Here is an 18,550-nt window from a genome sequence, read left to right as displayed (position 1 = left end):
TTCAAGAGGAAGCTTAGTTTAAGAGGGTGGGGGGAAAGAAAGAGTCCCCACTGAATAGCTATCATCCTGTCTAGATGGGTCTGGTGAAAGGAGATGGGGAAAAGATTTGTAAGGTTCAATAGTGAATAACTGTTATCATGACTAATCGTGACTGTTACACTTGTAAAGGTAGAAGTTTTGTAACAAGAAAAGGAGTGTGGTTAATCTTACAGTCCAGAAACAGAGGACCCTAGGACCATCAAGAAAGAAGCGCACAAGCAGAGTGAGGGCCTTTATCCAGAGAAGCAGCAGCGCCAGAGATGGAAGCAGAGATGGGGGCATGGAGAGGGGAAGCGGCTGAGGACTTTAGATTCATCAACTAAGAAGAGAAGGACTAAGAACTGGTGGCCAAGAGCAGACTTGCAGAATGTGCCCTTTGGAGATGTAAATTATTATATATGCGTGAGTGGGTTTATTTGTTTGTGTGTTTTTTAAAAAGCTAAAGCGGATAGAGAGAAATACTTTAAACTCATGGTATATGGAGGGGATTATAATCAATGTAATGAAACAAGTTATATGAATGGTTGAATGTGAAACTGATGATGTGCTAATCCACAATAAAAACCTTACATTAAAAAAAAAAAAAAAAAATCAACAGAGAGTTAACAATCTGTTTGGCTAATAATGTACATGTAAATAGAGTCTCCAAAAGGCAGAAGCAAGACAAGAACGCAGAAAAGCAATTTTTGAAAAATGGGTAAAAAGTGTTCAAATTTGGTGTTCAGACATGATATCATATATTTAAGGTACCAAACAAGCACTAAGTAGTAAAATATGAAGGTCACTCAAGTATATCACATTCACACAGTTGAAAAGCAAAGATAGAAAGCAAATCTTAAAAACACCAGAGAAAAATGATAACATTATATACAAAAAAATGACTCAATCAAGCGTTGACCCTCACTCATCAGAAACTATAGAGGTCATAGACAGATGTCTTATGAGCTGGGAGTGAGAGAGACAGAAAACTATCAACCCAGAGTTCTTATAACCCATCAAAACACCCTTCAAGAAAAAAAGATAATATAAAGATGTTGTTGTAAGAGCCTGTGGAGTGGTTGTAGATCTGAACCAATGACCTCATAGTTACCAGTCCAGTGTTTATCCTACAATGCCACATCAGGTCTCATTATTGTTACTTATTTAAGGGAAAAATTATGACATTGTCTAGAGGAGTTTATGATGTATGTCGATGTAGGACACAGAACAAATACAGCATTAAAAAAAAACATGATTGGGGCAAGAGACAGTATGTGCATATACTGTGCTAAACTTGATCAACTTTATGTGAAACTGTATTATTAGTTATAAGTAGACAGTGAAAAGTACAAAATGTACACTGTAATCTCTACTGTAAAAAGAAAAAACTGCTATTTTAAACTACTTTAAAAAGAAAAAACAGACAGATTAAGAAAAGCCAAGATAAAAATTAAAATTGAATTCTAAAAATTTAAATATATCCAATTAATCCAAAAGCAAAGCAGAAAAGGTGGAACAGAACATAAGGGGAAAAATGAAGAAGAAGGTAAACAAAGAATAAAATGAGCAAGATGGCAGACTAGGCAGAAAGACTACAGAGACTGACCCTCTACAACAAATATACGGAAAACCAAATGAAATAGATGCAAATGACAGTACTGAAACTCTGAGCTTCCAATGAAGGGACAGAGAAGTACACTGAATGCTTACTAGGAGAGAGAGATGAACAGACAACAGACAGGGCAAAAAAGGAGAGACGGGTAACCCGTTCCAGCAAACAGACAGATATAGCCATCTTGAGTTTTGTGAGCAGCTTCAGAGACAAGAAAGCCTAATGGCATTGCAGAAATATACCTGTGGTTCATAGAGAAAGAGGTGCAACTTTTTTCTTGTTCCCCACACTCCCCTAGTGACCAGAGGCAGGGCTGGCCCCCACCCCCAGACACCCCCAGAGAAGCTCCCACTATCCTGGCAGTCAGAGTCACACAGAGATAAGCACTGTGGTTGTGGGCCCCATTAAAAGAGGGGATGATAACCACAGTGACCCCATTTGGGCAGTCACTACTCCAGATCTGCAGAGTTGGCCCTGGCCAGTCTGGGACCAGCTCTCACTAGGAGAAGCAGCTGAACAGACACATGGGGAGGGTGGGGGGGAAGGAATACAGATCTATGAGATTTGTGCAGGCTGGCCAGCTCCAGTGTTGCCATCTTGAACTTTCAAGAGTAACACTTAAGGAAAGTGGGCAGTACATGGCACAGAGGCCTATGGCTTATTAGGGGACAAAAAAAGGATGAAGGTTTTTTTTCCCCCTTGCATCCCACATTATCCTGTGCCAATCCATCTTGCTGGGGGTCTCTCTCTTTTTTGCTGACCCTTCACTTCATCAAGCTACAGGTCCCTCCTGATATACATTCCAAGTATAAGAGTCTGGTCATCTTGGCTTCCAAGGAGCATTCTGGTGGTATTTCTTCCAAGACAGATTTGTTTGTTCTTCTGGCAGTCCATGGAGAACCTTTAAAATTCGTCTTCATCATAACTTAAAACGCATCAATTCTTCTAGGGTCTCCCTTATTCATTGCCCAACTTTCATATGCATAAGAGGCTACTGAAAATGGGTATTTGTACATAAGTTTTTACCTTTCATGCAAACACAACTATGAATGTGGTGGAACATACAGCAAGCAAAAGAATGAAAACTTCCTTCTTGTTGTTTGTTGTTATGTACCATCAAAGTCGGTTCGGCCTCACAGCGACCACGTACGTTTTTTGACTATGGCTTGGGTCAGGTGCACTTTAGTTCTCAAACTGGCATCCTTGCTCTTGAATACTTTAAAGAGGGCTTGTACAGCAGCATCATGGTTAACTCTACTTCAGAAGGCAGCTCTTCTTCCCCAGTCCTACTTTAAGTGCCTTCCAACCTCAAGGCTCATTTTCTGGCACTATTATCTGACAGTACTCTGGTGCTATTCATCATGTTTCAACATTCAATATTCTGGTGCTATCTGACAGTGTTTCACTGCTATACATAAGGTTTCCACTGGCTAGTAATTCAAAGTAGTCCGCCTTTCCTTCTTCCGAGTTTGTCTTAGTCTTGAAGCTCAGCTGAAACCCATCCACCATGGGTAACCCTGCCAGCATTCAAGATACTGGTGGCATAGCTTTCAGCATCACAGCAACATGCCAGCCACCACAGTGTGACAAACTGACAAGATAAGTGGTGGGAAAACTTTCTTGACATCAAACATCTTAAAGCAATGAGTTGCTGGGCCTGGGGGCTCAAGACCATAGTATCAGAGGACACCAGGGTCAACTGGTGTAACATAGTCTACAAAGATAATCTTCTATATCCTGCTTTGGTGAGTAAGAATCTGGGATCTTATAAGTTCATGAGAAGCCATCTAAGGTGCACCTATTATTCTCTCCATGTGCTGAAGAAAGAAGAGTGATAACTAAAGATGCTTGGAATCAATTAGTCCAACAGATTAATGGAACACGGGAGTATCAGTCTCTGATTCTAAGACCAGAAGAACAAGATGTTGCCCGGCTACCACTATCAACTCTTTTGAAAACTATCACATTAGAAGTCGTGGACAGAGGGGGAGAAAATGTAGAATAAAACTCAACATTATTTTTTAAAAACGACTGGGCGTATTGGTTAGAAAGAGACTGGAAAAATCCTAGACTATGACCACTCTTCCAGTCTGCAAAAGAAGTCACGTTCATGATCCAATTTTCAGAGAGGCGGTAGATGGGTGTGTGTGTGTGTGTGTATATATATATATATATACACAGAGAGAGAGAGAGAGACAACAAAACTATGAAGTTGTGCTTACCCTGGAATGCTCAATCATTCAAAAATCAAAGGGGCAACATTTACCTGAGGACAAAGTTGAGAAAGGATGGTAGGGTGGGTAACAGGAACTACAGGGAGGAAATGGGATAACTGTTGTTGCATGGAGGGGATTGTAATCATCGAGAAGAAATAAAGTATGCGATTTGTTGAATGTAAAACTCAGGATCTTGTTTGTAAACCTTCACTCAATTCACAATTGAAAGTTTAAAAAAGAGAAGAAAATGGTACCCCTAACTCAACCATTTAATAAATACATTAAATACTAATGGACTAAACATTGCAAATAGAAGATGGAAATTGCAGAAACCATTTTAAAACACAACAAAGCAAAAATAGTTTTTCAAAGGCAAGAACATATGCTGTCCACCAAGAGCAGCACTTTAAATACAAAGACAGGTTAAAAGTAAATCAGACCCCCTTCCAAGACTAAGACTCAATGGGAATACTCGCACTGATTGGTGAACACGCTCATCATCGATAAGGGGAAGTGAGGGAAAAACAGCAATGAGGCTGCAAGCTAAGCTCTACAACGTTCAATAGGCTTCTGTGAACCCGGGTGGAGACCTGGTTGGCCAGAAGTGTGGCAAGACCTGGGGACTCTTGGGCCCAGAGTCAGTGACATAGCCACAGAGGACTAGAGTGGAGAGTGAAGCATCCAGCTGATAAGAAGAGAGGGCATATGCACAAGAACACCCACACTTGCAGATAAATACCCACTTGACCTGGCTTCAATGACTGGATGATCAGAGCTCAACCAGAAGACAAAAGAGGAAAAAAAGAGTCATATGATACAATTTGATGAACTTAACCTACACCTACCTATGGATGCAGTAGCTCAAAAGAGGGAACAAATCCGTACAGCAAGGATCATTCCCACCCCCTCTATAAACAGAGTAGACAGGGATGGGCAACTTGGACATTGGCTACCCAAAATGGGGGTGCTACAAAGGCAAGAAATGACTGGCTTACAAGCTTTCAAGAGGGAACCTAGATTCAGAGGGTGTGAAGGAAGGCAGAATCTCCACTGAGTAGTATCCAATCTGTCTAGGTGGGGCTGATGAAATGAAATATGGATTGGTCTCTTGTGATACAACAGTGAATGATTGTTATCAGGACTGCTTGTGAAGGTTGGAAATGTAAAGGTAGACATTTAGTAGCAAGGAGGGGAGTGATTAACTTTTCAGCCTAGGAGCGGAGGCCCCTGGGACCATCAAGGGAAAAGAGCGGAGAGTGGGACCCTACCCAGAGAAGCAGAGATGCCTGATATGGAGGCAGAGATGATGACGTGGAGAGATGGGAGCAGTTGGGGACTTCAGACACAGAGAGGGAGAGGGGCTGTGTGCTGACGACCGGGGGGCAGGCTTGTAGTGTATACCCTTTGGTTGGTAGATGATGCATGGAGGGGATTGTAACCATAGCACTGAAATGATATACGATAGAATGAATGTAAAACTAATGTTCTCCCATGTGAACTATCACATAATTCACAATAAAACATTAAAAAAAAAGTAAATCAGTAAGAAAAAATACACTAAGCAAATGAGTTAATATAACTATATAGACAGAATGTATTTAAACAAAATAGTATCATGAGAAGTAGAAGCCCTTTCGTTATGATAAGAGGATCAATTTGCCAGAGAACTGTAACAGCCGTAAATATGGCGGTGCCAAACAGAGCCTCTGAAATAAGAAACATACATGTACACGTGGTTCAACTTATAGCTGACAGGGTGGCATGTCGAACACACTCAGAGACACCTTGGTAGAAAGGCTCCTAAATCTGCTCCTAAAAGGCTACCAGTCCTGCAAACCCTGAAGAGCATCTCTACTCTGCTCATACAGGGTTGCTGTGAGCTGGTATCCATTGATGGCATCAACAACAAAAAAAACCCTAAAGCATTGTGAAATGCGGGCAAATGACAGAAAATGAAAATTACATGACACTTTCCATTGACAAAATGGAGGGAGCAGCAGATACATGCTACAATAATGAATGGGCCTTAAAAACATAGAAATCAAACACAAAAGACGACAGGCAAAGCATATGATTGATTCCATTTACCTAAATGTCCAAAAAACGCAAATCTATAAAGACAGAAAGTAGAGTAGTGGTTGTCTGAAGCTGGAAACAAGGAGTAAGTGGTAGATACCAAGGATCTTACTGGTATGATGGAAACGTTCTAAAGCTGGATTATGGTGATACTTACACAAATCACTAACACCCCTCTCTAGAAAACCTAGGAACCAACAAACAAGTAAGCAACCATAGAAGATCTAAATAACATTATCAACTACCTTGACTTCACTAATAATTAGAGAATACTATGCCTGTCAACTGCAAAACACGTTTTTTTCAAGCCAGAGGTTTTCAGTAAGGGAAAATTTTGCCTTCCAAAGGACATTTGGCAACATCTGGAGACAATTTTCATTGTCACAACTGGGGAAATGCTGCAAGCATCTGGTGGGTCAGAGCCATGGATGCTATTAAAGATTCTGCAAGGCATGGAGGGCAGCAGCCCACAACAAAGAATTCTCTGATCCAAATGGCAGTAACTCCAGGGTGAAGGGATCCTGTTTTCGTGTACACATGGTACATTTACAAGGATAAATCATGACCTATGGTTCAATTTTAAAAGACTAAAATCATACAGAGTATATTTCCTAAGTACAAAGGAATACATTTTAAAAGCAATTACCTTTAAGGTAACTGTAACCAAATACAGGTATGTGTCACTTAACATCCACTAGGGCACTATTGGAGCACATATATGTTTGTGAATTCATAGTTATTTTAACTTTTAAGGGAAATACGTTCTGACATTCTCCTTTTGTTATTATTTCTCCCTAGTGTTTTGAAAGAACTCAAACCCAGATCCTTCGGTGGGATACAAGGAAGGGAGGCAGAGAACGTGGTTCCGGGTGCAGGCTCTCAGACTCCGTCCAACAGGCAGGTACACCAGAACAACAGGCAGGGCTGGGCATACTCCGCTTCCTACCCACTCGGGTTCTCTCACTCCCCTTCCACAGCTACCTTCTCCACCAGCACCATCAACCCCACCCATTCCTCTGGCCTCCAACGGCAGCTCCTCCAGCAGCAAGAAGAACAACCTAAGCAGGTTCCCATGAGGTCTTAATATGGGACTCACACAACGTCCAAATTATAGAACGTCTGACTTCACAGAACATCTCATGGACATTAAGTGACACATACCTGGCTTTGGAAATTAAGTAACATATTTCTAAGTAATGCATGGGTCAAAAAAGAAGTCACAAAAGAAATTAGAAAATAATTAAGAATGCAACCAATGCCACCGAACAAATCTGTGTAGAAATTATTTGACAGGAACCTAATCTGCTATGTAAATTTTTACTAAAGACACAACAAAGCATCATTTTAAAAAATAAAGCAGCATATATACTAGACAATATTTTATTTCACATAAGTTGAGAAAAATAAAACATGCTTCATGTATGCTGTCTTTTTCAAAAAGAGTAAAAACAAATTTGAAACTTTAGAAAAAACCGAGCTGCCAAGTAGTAGAAAATAATGTATAAAAATTAAAAACCAAAATTAGGAGTTATATTGAACTAATGATAAAGAAAACATCAAAATATGTGGGATGCAATGAAAATGCTGCTTAGAGGGAAATGTATAGTTTTAAATGTGCATATTAATAAATAAAAGAACAGGAGTGATCTTTTGTGTTTAACTGCTATAACCCCAATATCAAAAATAATTCCCAGACACCCCTGACAACATCCATGATGGCACCTTCTGGAAGAAAGCACACAGGGAAATCTGTGAAGCAAACCATGGAGGAGCAGATCATCCATGTCTATGAGTTTGAGAATGACGAGAAGAATCTTACTGGTTCCAAGGAGGATTTTTTGAAGGAAAGACCCCAGCAACTGATAATCACGGGAAGAAAAGGTCTTCCACAGGAACAGTCAAGGAAGATCTTGGGGGTGAAGTATAGAACATGCTGGAAAAATCTGGAGCTGACATTAGCAAGGCTGTTCTTGCAAAGAAAAAAAGATTAGAACGGCGTATCAAGGCTTCTCTCAAAAGCAGCAACCAGAAAATTGAAAATGTTTGGAAAACACAACAAGAACAAAGACAGAAACTTAGCCAGGAACATTCTCAGCAGTTTCTCACTTCGTTTCAGCAGTGGGAGATGGATGTGCAAAAACTGAGGTACAAGGAGAAAAAGTGACTAATATGTTTCGACAGCAACAAAAGATTTTTCAACAATGTAGAAATGTTCAGAGCCAGAGACTAAAAGCAGTTAAACAGTTACATGAGCAGTTTGTAAAGACTATGAAGGAAATGGAGAAGGATCATGAAACGCTTCTGAACGGCATGCACAATAAACTTAGCAAAGAAATGACTGTGCTGCAGAAGAAAAAAAAAAATTAGGATGGATACTCAGCAGCAAGAAATGGCAAGTGTTCGAATGTCACTGCAATCCATGATACTCTTTGAAGAAAGAACTTGAACCTAAGTAATGCACAAATATAACATTAGCTAAGGGTATGTACAGGAGCTCTGATAGCGTAGTGGTTACGAATCGGGCTGCGAACCGCAAGGTCAGCAGTTCGAAACTACCAGCTGTTCCGCAGGAGAAAGATGAGGCGTTCTGCTCCCATAAAGATTTACAGCCTCGGAAACCCTGTTCAGGGTCGGACTTGACGGCACTTAACAACAACAACAACAAGGGTATGTAAGGCTCTACAGTGGTTTCAAAATTCTAGTTTAGATTGTTAGGTCCTGTTATTATTAGCTTGTTTGTTATGTGCAAGACCCCCTTTCTGTAAACCCTGAATAAAATCTAAAGCGTTTTGTTGTTGTTAAGTGCCATCAAATCGATTCCGACCCATAGCAACCCTGTATATGGTTTCCAAGGAGCAGCTGATGAGCTTGAACCACTGACATTGCAGTTCAAACGACTTTGCAGTCTGACACATTAGCCCACGGTGCCACACCAGGACTCCTAGGGTTTTGTGAGTAGCAGCAATTCTAAAGCTGTATGTATCAATCTAACAATTCTTTGGTACTTTAACAGTGATTTTTTTTTTCCTTCTCCCTAACACTGTCAATTAACTTTAGCAATAAAGATGATTTAAATGAAAAAAATAATAATAATTCCCAACACTGCCCAGGTATCAAAGAAGTATTTATTAAATGAATAAACACTGAACAAACAGAAAGATACCTAAATGTCAGCAGTGGTATCGGAGTAGTTGTTGTTGTTATTAAGTGCCATCATCAAGTCGGTCCCATCTCATAGTGACCCCATATAGAATTCTCAAGAAGCAGCTGGTTGACCTTGTGGCTCAAACAAACCTTGTGGTCCACTGCTGTATCCCAGAGCAGCATGAAATATTTCTTTTTTATATATTCCTGAATTTTTTTTTTTTTTTTAAATAATCCACAGGTATTCCTAACAACAACAGGTATTCCATTTTCTAATTAGATGAACTGTTTTGTTTTGCTTTTTTTTTTTTTAAACATAAATGGTCCTTATCTTGGAGACAATAAAAGAATTAAAGCCAACTGAAATCATACATAATTCATAGTTCTTCTTGTTGTTGTTGTGAAGTGCTGTCGAGCGACCCTGTACAGGGTTTTTGAGGAGCAGCTGGTGAGCTTGAACCATCGACCTTGCAGTTCAAACAGCTTTGCAGTCTAGTGCATTGACGCACAGCACCACACACCAGGGCTCCATAGTTCTTCTTAAGCACTTCTATTTGGTAAGTATATAGGGGACATTTTCTCCAGTTGGATGCAAATCTCTGCTTAAAGGTTTCAGGGAAGGAGGGCGGAGGGTGGAGAGGTACAAATCTAATTTACTAAATGAACAAAGTTTCTGTAACTCTGAATTCCATATGCAAACTGCCTCCAGAAATGTGAGAAAGTACTGTTCAGGTAAACCAACCCTGCGGGGCATATCCAAGCATGCACTGAGTCTTTCCATTTGGATTTCTCCCTCCCCCTGGCTCCAGACTGACACAGTCAAAAGCAATGGGTGATCAAGCAATGCTTCTTGGGTTTTGTTGGGTTTTTTTTCTCACCCTCTACACCTCTTCTAAGATTCTAAGAAAGCTGCCAGAAAATAGAACCATTTTCTTCCCACACACAAGGTTCTCATTCTGGTGTAACTGAAAGCACAGCTTGTCTCCAAGGAAACATATATCACTGAGTGGCTCCAATACACTCAGCAAGTAAAGGCGACATCATACTCACCTGTCCTTCTACCCATTCTGGGCATGGAATTCCCCCTAAAAACTCTAGCTTAAAACTGGTAGAAGAGACCATACTTGTCCTTCTTTTTAAGGACTTATAAATCAATTAATAGAACAAATTAATAGTAGGGCATGCATATAAATCATGAGCATTGCTAAGCTCTTAATTATTTAGAGTCATATTCAAATGTGTTTCTAAATCCCAGATTCCTTTCCTAGGCTCAGTAGAAAACGTGGTGAGGTAGCAGCTACACATTTCTCATGAGCCAACAAGGCTTAACACGGTGCATTTGAATCATGATGTTGGAGAATAATAATTGAAGTACCAAAAGTACCACGGACTGCCAGAAGTGAAAAACAAAGTCTGTGTTGGAAGAAGTACAACCAGAATGCTCCATAGAAGCCAGGATAGCCAGACTTCGTCTCTCATTATTTTGGACATGTTATCAGGAGGGACTAGTCCCTGGAAAAGGATATCATGCATGGTAAAGCGGAGGGTCAACAAAAAAAGAGAAGACCCCAGCGAGGTGGTTTGGCACCATGGCAGCAACAATGGGCTAAAGCATAACAACAATTGTGAGATGGAGCAGAACTGGGCAGTGTTTTGTTCTATCATGCATATGGTAGTGATGAGTCGGTGGGTTTGGAAAAAGGGCAGCATTAGTCAATCTGAATCCCTGGGACTCACAATCCCCACAATGATTAAGGAAGGAATTTACCAACCCATCACCACCCCTCTTTCTGTGAAGGACTCTAATGCTCTACTGGATCAATTTTACTGTCTGCAAAAAAAAAAAAGAGTTACAAAACTGTTATTGTTAAAAATAATCAGTACTCTAAGAATTGAAATGTTTAAGGTTTACCCTCAGCAGTTACTCTGAATGCATACAGGAAACCATTCTATATCCCCAAAAAAGTAGCAAATGGCTAGTTACAAACAATGAGACTTGGAAAGAAAAGCGGGAGAAGAATCAACCAACAGGCAATCTTAACATGAGGGACTGAACTTTGACAGCCTCCTTTTACTGAGATCAACTGATATCAGGTAGTCTCTGAGCCTCTACTCATCTGGAGTCAGGACACCTTTTGAAATTTAACTTAAGTCTAGCATACATACAGGAGTCCTACTGTGGCACTGTATAAGCAATAGACTGCAACTCAACACCAGCACCCTGGAAATTGTGTACAGGGTCGCTATGAATCAGAAGTGACTCAACAGCATTTAACAACAGCAGTGTTATGCTGTAGGAAAAGCACTCAACTGCTAGCCTCAAGGATCGTGGTTCAAATTCACCAGCTGCTCCTCGGAAACCCTATAGTAGGGTTGCTGTAAGTCAGAACTGACTCAACAGCACTTACCAGTAGCAACAGCATACATGCACAGATCAAAAGGCAGTTCCTGGAACAGAACAAGGGGACACTGTTAACTGTGTAGTTTTAAAAACCGGAAAGATGTGCACCTGGGTTGTAACTTTCACTATGCTTATTCAATGTGAATGCTGATCACACAATCTGATAAACAGCCTTTAGTATGGATTACAACTCTTGGATCAACTATCAACACTCACGGAAGCAGCAGTCAAGAAATCAAACAATGTATTGCATTAAGCAAATCTGCTGTTGAAGAGCAAAGATGTCAGCTTGAGGACTAAGGTGAGCCTGACCCAAACCATGGTGTTTTCAATAACCTCATATGCATGTGAAAGCTGGACAGTGAATAAGAAGACCATAGAAGAATTGATGCTTTTGAGTTATGGTGTTGGAGGAGAATATTGAAAGTGCCATGGGCTGCCAAAAGAACCAATAGATCCGTTTTTGGAAGAAGTACAGCCAGAGTGCTCCTTAAAGACCAAGATGGCCAAACTTCGTTTCTCATACTTCGGACATACTGTCGGGTGGTACCAATCGCTGGAGAAGGATATCATGTTTGGTAAGGTGGAGGGTCAGAGAAAAAGAGGAAGACCCCCAAAGAGATGGGTTGGCCAAGTGGCAGCATTGATGGACTCAAGCATGGCAACAATAGTGAGGTTGGCCTAGGATTGGGCAGTGCTTCATTCTGCTGTGCATACGGTCGCTATGGGTCAGTACAGACTCAATAGCACCTAACAACAACAACAACTCAATGCAAAGAAAATAAAAATCCTCAAAACTGGAACAAAAAAACATGATAAACAGAGACAAGAATGAAGCTGTCAATCACTTCATTTTACTTGGATCCACTGTTAATGGTCTTGGAAGCAGCAGTCAAGAAATCAAATGATGTATTGCATTCGGCAAATCTGCTGCACAAGACCTCTTTTAAAGTGTTACAGAGCAAATATGTCACTTTGAGGACTAAAGTATGTCGGATCCAATCCATGGTATTTTCAATCACCTCATATGCATGTGAAAGTTGGACAATGGATAAGAAAGATCGAAGAAATGATGCATCTGAATTACAGTGTTGGCACAGAATACTAAACAAACCATGGACTGCCAGGCAAACAAACATCTATCTTAGAGGAAGTGTAGCCAGAATGTACCTTAAAAACAAAGATGGTGAGACTTCAAGTGCAACTAAATTACTAAGGGGGGAGAGAGCGGGTGGCAGGGAATTGAAGCAACAACAAAGTTAAGGGCCATCTGGCCTACTTTTACTTGTGAGTCAGGAAGGTTTATAAGAGTTAATATTTGGTTTCCTGAATAAGAGAAACCTGAAAAATCAAAATAAGATGTCTGCTGTTAAGTGTTTCTCTTTGGCAGTATTTAATAAAGGAATTCTTTAGCTGGTTCTGTCAAACCTTATGGGCCAAGCAAGGGAACAACTGTAATGCAGTGAATTACTTAAGATGGCCTTAAGTAAGTAAGACTTATAGTCTTTGTAACGCCCACACAATGTGACTGACATGTAGTCGACCAAGGGGATTGGACAGTTTGCGATATACAGAGCATGTGCGGGTTAAGGCTATGTGTCAACTTGACTGGGCTATGATGTTCAGTGGTCTAGCAATTATGTAATGACGCAGTCACTTTCCAGTTTGTGGTCTGAAGCAACTGTCCTCCATTCAGTGACGTGCTGTGAATCCCAGCCACTTGGCCTGGGGTTATACTTGGTACCATTTGGAAATGAATCGTCCTTAATGTCAATGAGGCAGGATTAGGGTAGGCTGTACCTTGAGTCACTCACCAACCTTGCCCCAGCCTGTCACCACTCTTACTACCTTTATTCAAGCCACCACCCTTCAAGCCTTACTGAAATCATGCCCTTGCTTGGGTCACACCTTTTACCTTACAAGAGATAATCCGAGTGAGAAGTGAGCAGAGGCAGGGAAGAGGGGATATCTAACTACCCCAAGAAAGAAGAGCTAAGAGAAAAGTGTGTCTTTGGAACCCTGCATTGGGAACTTCCTAGACCTGAGAGACAGAGATAGTGAGGCAAAAGACAGTGCAGTGAACTTCCCAGCCCATGAAGTATGAAAGCTGAGCAGAGGGCAGGGAGTGTCTGGGTACTTGTAGATGGAGCGAGACCAGCAGAACCCTGGAGCTAACGAAAGCTGAGCACCTTCCGGCTGAGGTTTACTTAAGGCAGAGTGGTCTACCTCTTATTGGCAGAGCTACTAAAAAAGCTTTGTAACACTTCCCAAGGAGCACAGAAGTGAAGCCGATGGGTTGAGGAGTCAGAGAGCGGCCTGCCTGTGAGCAAGGATGACAAGGGGCTGTTTCTGGCCAAAGAATTGTATCCTGATTCTTATAAATCCTCAATCCTAACCTGTTGCTTCCCTAATAAGCCCCATAAACATTAGTATTATCTGAGTTCTGTGTGGCCACTGCAACAAATTCTTAAACCCATCCAAGTTGTAGAGAATGCTGGGGATGGGTTGGTGAACAGAGGAGTTATGTCTGACCTCTGCTTCATAGAAATCAGCTTTAGACTGTTGAACTTGATTTCCCTTCGCTGTTATGAAGCTAGAGTGGGTCGGACATCCCCACCATGCCATTTTCACAACCACCAAGGGAGAGCAAAGCATAGACGGAAAACTGCAAGCTCCAATTCTGAAGTGCCTTTGTCAAGGTTATCTGGGAAAGTCAGCACTGAATTATCCCCTTAAAATAACTTTGCAAGCCTAGTGCAGAATGAAGCAGTTTGTCTCCCAAAATCCCCTAGCTGGCATTCACAAGGCAATCACAAGCAACATTTGCAAAGGTTGAGACCCAGGGAATTTAAAAAAAAAAAAAAAAAAATCATTGTTTTCTAAAAGCATGAGGCTGGCATAAAAGGTTTCCCACAATTGCAGGCACTTCTTTCTGGCTAAGGGGTAGCCACCAGGGCAAGACCTCCTCCAGGGGCTAATTTGCTGCTCAGAATCCAGTACTGTAAGATTACTCAGAGTGGGTCTTGGCAATGCTTACTGAAGCACTGCCTGAGGGGTCCCTTGCATCTCATCCAGGGACTGAGAACTCTGTACCACTTGAGTTTCTTTCCCACTAAACACTGATCCATTTAAAATAACAACAACAATAACAAAAGTGTAGCGGCTATATTATTTTCTTAGAAAGTAGAGGGCTTTCTAACAACCAGAGTTTTCTAAAAATGGAATACATAGCATTGGGAGATTGAATTCCCTGTCTCTGGAGAGGTTTCAGCAGACACTGGGGATCAGCTGGCCAAGGTGTCATCAGAGGGACTAGGGCACTGGTGGAGAAAGGACTAGAAGAGGATGCCATGTAGTCTAAGGATCTAAGAAAATGGAGATGAATACCCAAATAATTCCAGAAAAAAACATATCCTCGACTCAAATTAACTATTCATTTCAGTGGAGGAAAAACATGGCCTTTCAGCTTACACCATCCTCATTCAATTTCACACACAATGTGTAAATCATTGGAATCCCATTTTAACAACCTTCACAGGAGCACCCAGAATTTTTTGGAGGAATCTTTGGGTACAGTCTTCCTATCCAAGATAATGCTCCAGGAAAACAGACTTTGGTTTTGCAATATAAATGTTTGAGGACGCAATACTTGAATATCAGGTTTGGACCAGTTGACCTATTCAGAGAAAATCATGAACCTGCTAATGTAACTGAAAGGAGCTCTGGTAGCGTAGTGGTTACAAATTGGGCTGTTAATCTCAAAGTCAGCAGTTCTAAACTACCAGCTGTTCCGCAGGAGAAAGATGAGGCTTTCTGCTCCCGTAAAGATTTACAGACTCGGAAACCCTGTACAGGGTGTCGCTATGAGTTGGAATCGACTCCATGGCACATAACAACAATGTAACTGAACCTACCCTGTGAGCCTTCTTGAAAATCCACACCGAATACCACAAAATGGACTAAACAACAGTAATAATTTCAGAGATAAGCAAAAGGAGCAGACCAGCTGCGCAATCTGGTGCAAGTTTCCTGGCAACAATTATAGAAATGTGGTGCCCCATTGTTCTAGTTCCTGGATCACAAGCTCACAGAGTACTCTAAACTTCTTCATAACATTCACTGCCATTTTAATTGTACATAGCTAAAGGAGCACTTGTAGCATAGTGGTTACGAGTCAGGCTGCTAAACTCAAGGTCAGAATTTCGAAACTACCAGCCGTTTCATGGGAGAAAGATGAGGCTTTCTGCTCCCATAAAGATCTACAGCCTTGGAAACCTTATACAGGGTGGCTATGATTCAGAATTGACTCCACGGCACATCACCACCACCACTATCTATTTTGCTATTTGAATGGCTGTCTTCTATGCTAAAAATTCCAGAAAGGCAAGGCCCTCCCTGTATCTTTAGTATCTCAGACCTCTACACAGCAAATACTGCAAATGAAAAAAAAAAAAAAAAAAAGCTTATGTGTCAAACTACAGAATATTTGTCCATTGACCATACATTCATTAGATTACCAAAAGTGAAGGCATCTGAGAAAAGTGTAGTCACAGACAAGAAAGCAGATTAGCAAGGACACTCATACACAGGCCAGGTGTGTAAATGACTTTGGAACTCTAACATAATCTAATAAATTTAATGACATGAATCATATCAACTAACGAATTTCTTTGTCTCCCCATACACACACACCTATACACACACACATACAAAGAGGCTTCACAAAGTTTATGGAAAACGCTATTTGTCTTTAAATTCCATTTTCCCATGAACTTTTTGAAGCACCTTCATATAGGTCCATCTCTTGGTTTGTATGCACCAGACTATATTACTAAAATGTTCATTCATAGCAACATTATTCATAATAGCTCAAAATTGAAAACAACATGGTAGGCCATGATATTCTAAATGAAATGTGAATGAATATATACTTAAGCAGGGGAGCACCACACAGGATAACAAGCAGAGAATCCAGTATGATTTACCACAGTTTCATTGAGGCTGTCAGTCAAGAGCTGTCAGGCGGCTGGAACTAGGGTTGGAACAGTGAGAGCCAAGAGTAGTAGCTGGATTACAGAGGGACACAACAAACAGGACTTGGTGACGGGAGATATGAGACAAGTAAGGTGAGAATGGTACCAAGGAGCAACTTCCTTATCAAAGGAGGATAAGAAGACTGCAAATCTTTGTCAACTGTAATATTTACTAGTATAGGCCTCATTTTTATTTTTAAAGTACATGGGGCTACTCTGAAAATAAAGTCCATATCAAAAATAATTTAAAATCCATAATGAATTACAACACATGAAATGACAAAATTCATGAGCTCATTACAAACAGTAACAATGTAACAATAACAACAAAAAAGGCAGGAAAAGATTAAGTTGGATAATGAATATGGAACACTAAAGAAGAATTGATGCATTTTAATTATGGTGTTGGTGAAACATATTCAATAAGCCATGGACAGCCAAGAGAACAAACGCATCTATTTTGGAGGAAGTACAGCAGTTGAAGCTCATCAGCTGCTCCTCGGAAACCCTAGACAGGGTCACTATGGGTCGGATCTGACTCGACGGCACTTTACAACAACAACAGCCCTTGGTCAGTTTGAGCTGCAAGGTCGGCAATTTAAACCCACCAACCACTCCGCGGAAAGCCTTATACAGGCCACTATGAGTCAGAACCAACTCAACGGCACTTAACAACAACACCACCAAACAGCCCTTGGAAGCGAGAATGAGTTTTTGTCTCATATTTTAGACATACTATCAGGCCTTTACAGCCTCAGAAACCCTGTACAGGGTCGCTATGAGTTGGAACCAACTCCACAGCACATAACAACAACAACAACAATCAGGCCTTCTGGTTATGGCACTGGAGGATAAGCACTGGCCGCTAACCATCAGGTTGGTGGTTCAAACACACCAGCCACTCGTCATAAACACCATACAGGGTTCTCCGTGAGTTGGAACTGACTGGACAGCACTTAACAACAACAATCAGGAGGAGAAGAACATCATGCTTGGTAAAGCAGAGGATCAGTGAAACAACAGAAAGACCCTCAACAAGATAGGCTGACACTGTGGCTATAGCAATGGGCTGAACTGTAGCAACGATCATGGGGGTGGTGCAGTGTTTCATTCTGTTGTACAAAGGGCCACTGTGGGTTAGATAGAACCAATACACAGCACCCTAACAACAACAAAAGAAAAACAAAGAGTACAAAGGTAGAAACACACTATCATTTTACTGGCCTTGGTAACACTACAAGGATGTTTTCAAAATGTGGGAAATTCCACAGAGCAGACAACTCATTTCTTCTACAGTAAATTGCAAGGAAAAGAAAAGATTAAGAGAGGGAGGGAGGGAGAGAGGGAGAGAGAGAGGGATGAATGCCTATAGATTAAGACACACACACACCGACCAAATGCAATGTGCTGGATCCTGATATTAACCAACTGTTTTTTTTTAAATGTGTATGCGTGTGTGTGACATGATAAAGAAATTTGAACATTGAATTAGGTATAGTTAAAAGGAATTATACACAGGTGTAAAAATGGCACTGGAGTTATGTTTTTTAAAAGACTTTTGATATTTTACAGACATATAACAAAGTAATGAAACTATCAATGAAATGATAAGTTACCTGAGATCTACTTAACAATAAGCCAGTTTGGTTGACAGGAACAGGCAAATCAGACATTGGCTATCAAAATTGGGGGGCTATAAAGGCACAAAGTGACTGGCTTAAAAGCTTTCAGGAGCGTCCTTAGTGCCGCAATGAGAAAGGTAGCTACAATCCCCACTGATAGTTTCCCTCTTGTTCAGATCGGTCAGGTGAAGATGGAGATAGGACTTTATGATTCTGTTGTGAGTAATTACTATCAGGACTGATGGCGATTTTCACAACTGTAAATGTAGAAGAGGTATAACTAAAAGTGGAGAGCAAAGAATCTGTCATTTCAGGAACTGAGGACCCTAGGGACCTTGAACAAGGTAGAGCATGAGAGGAACGAGAGATTCAACACAGAAAAGAAGTGACAAGAGCAACAGAGTTGGTGGCAGAGGTGATGGCATAGA

General features: G+C 40.9%; 1 protein-coding gene and 1 pseudogene across 2 annotated transcripts in view; one reads left to right on the top strand and one right to left on the bottom strand.

Annotated features, from left to right (window-relative positions):
* Positions 1-18,550, bottom strand: part of USP46 (ubiquitin specific peptidase 46) — a 100,279-nt gene that overhangs the window by 24,773 nt on the left and 56,956 nt on the right. The window lies entirely within an intron of this gene.
* On the top strand, positions 7,638-8,368 carry LOC102815476 (annotated as a pseudogene).

Source organism: Chrysochloris asiatica, unplaced genomic scaffold, assembly GCF_000296735.1.
Source record: "Chrysochloris asiatica unplaced genomic scaffold, ChrAsi1.0 scaffold00115, whole genome shotgun sequence".
Classification (NCBI taxonomy): Eukaryota; Metazoa; Chordata; class Mammalia; order Afrosoricida; family Chrysochloridae; genus Chrysochloris; species Chrysochloris asiatica.
The sequence above is the reverse complement of the archived record's forward strand: the minus strand, read 5'-3'. Positions and strand labels throughout refer to the sequence as shown.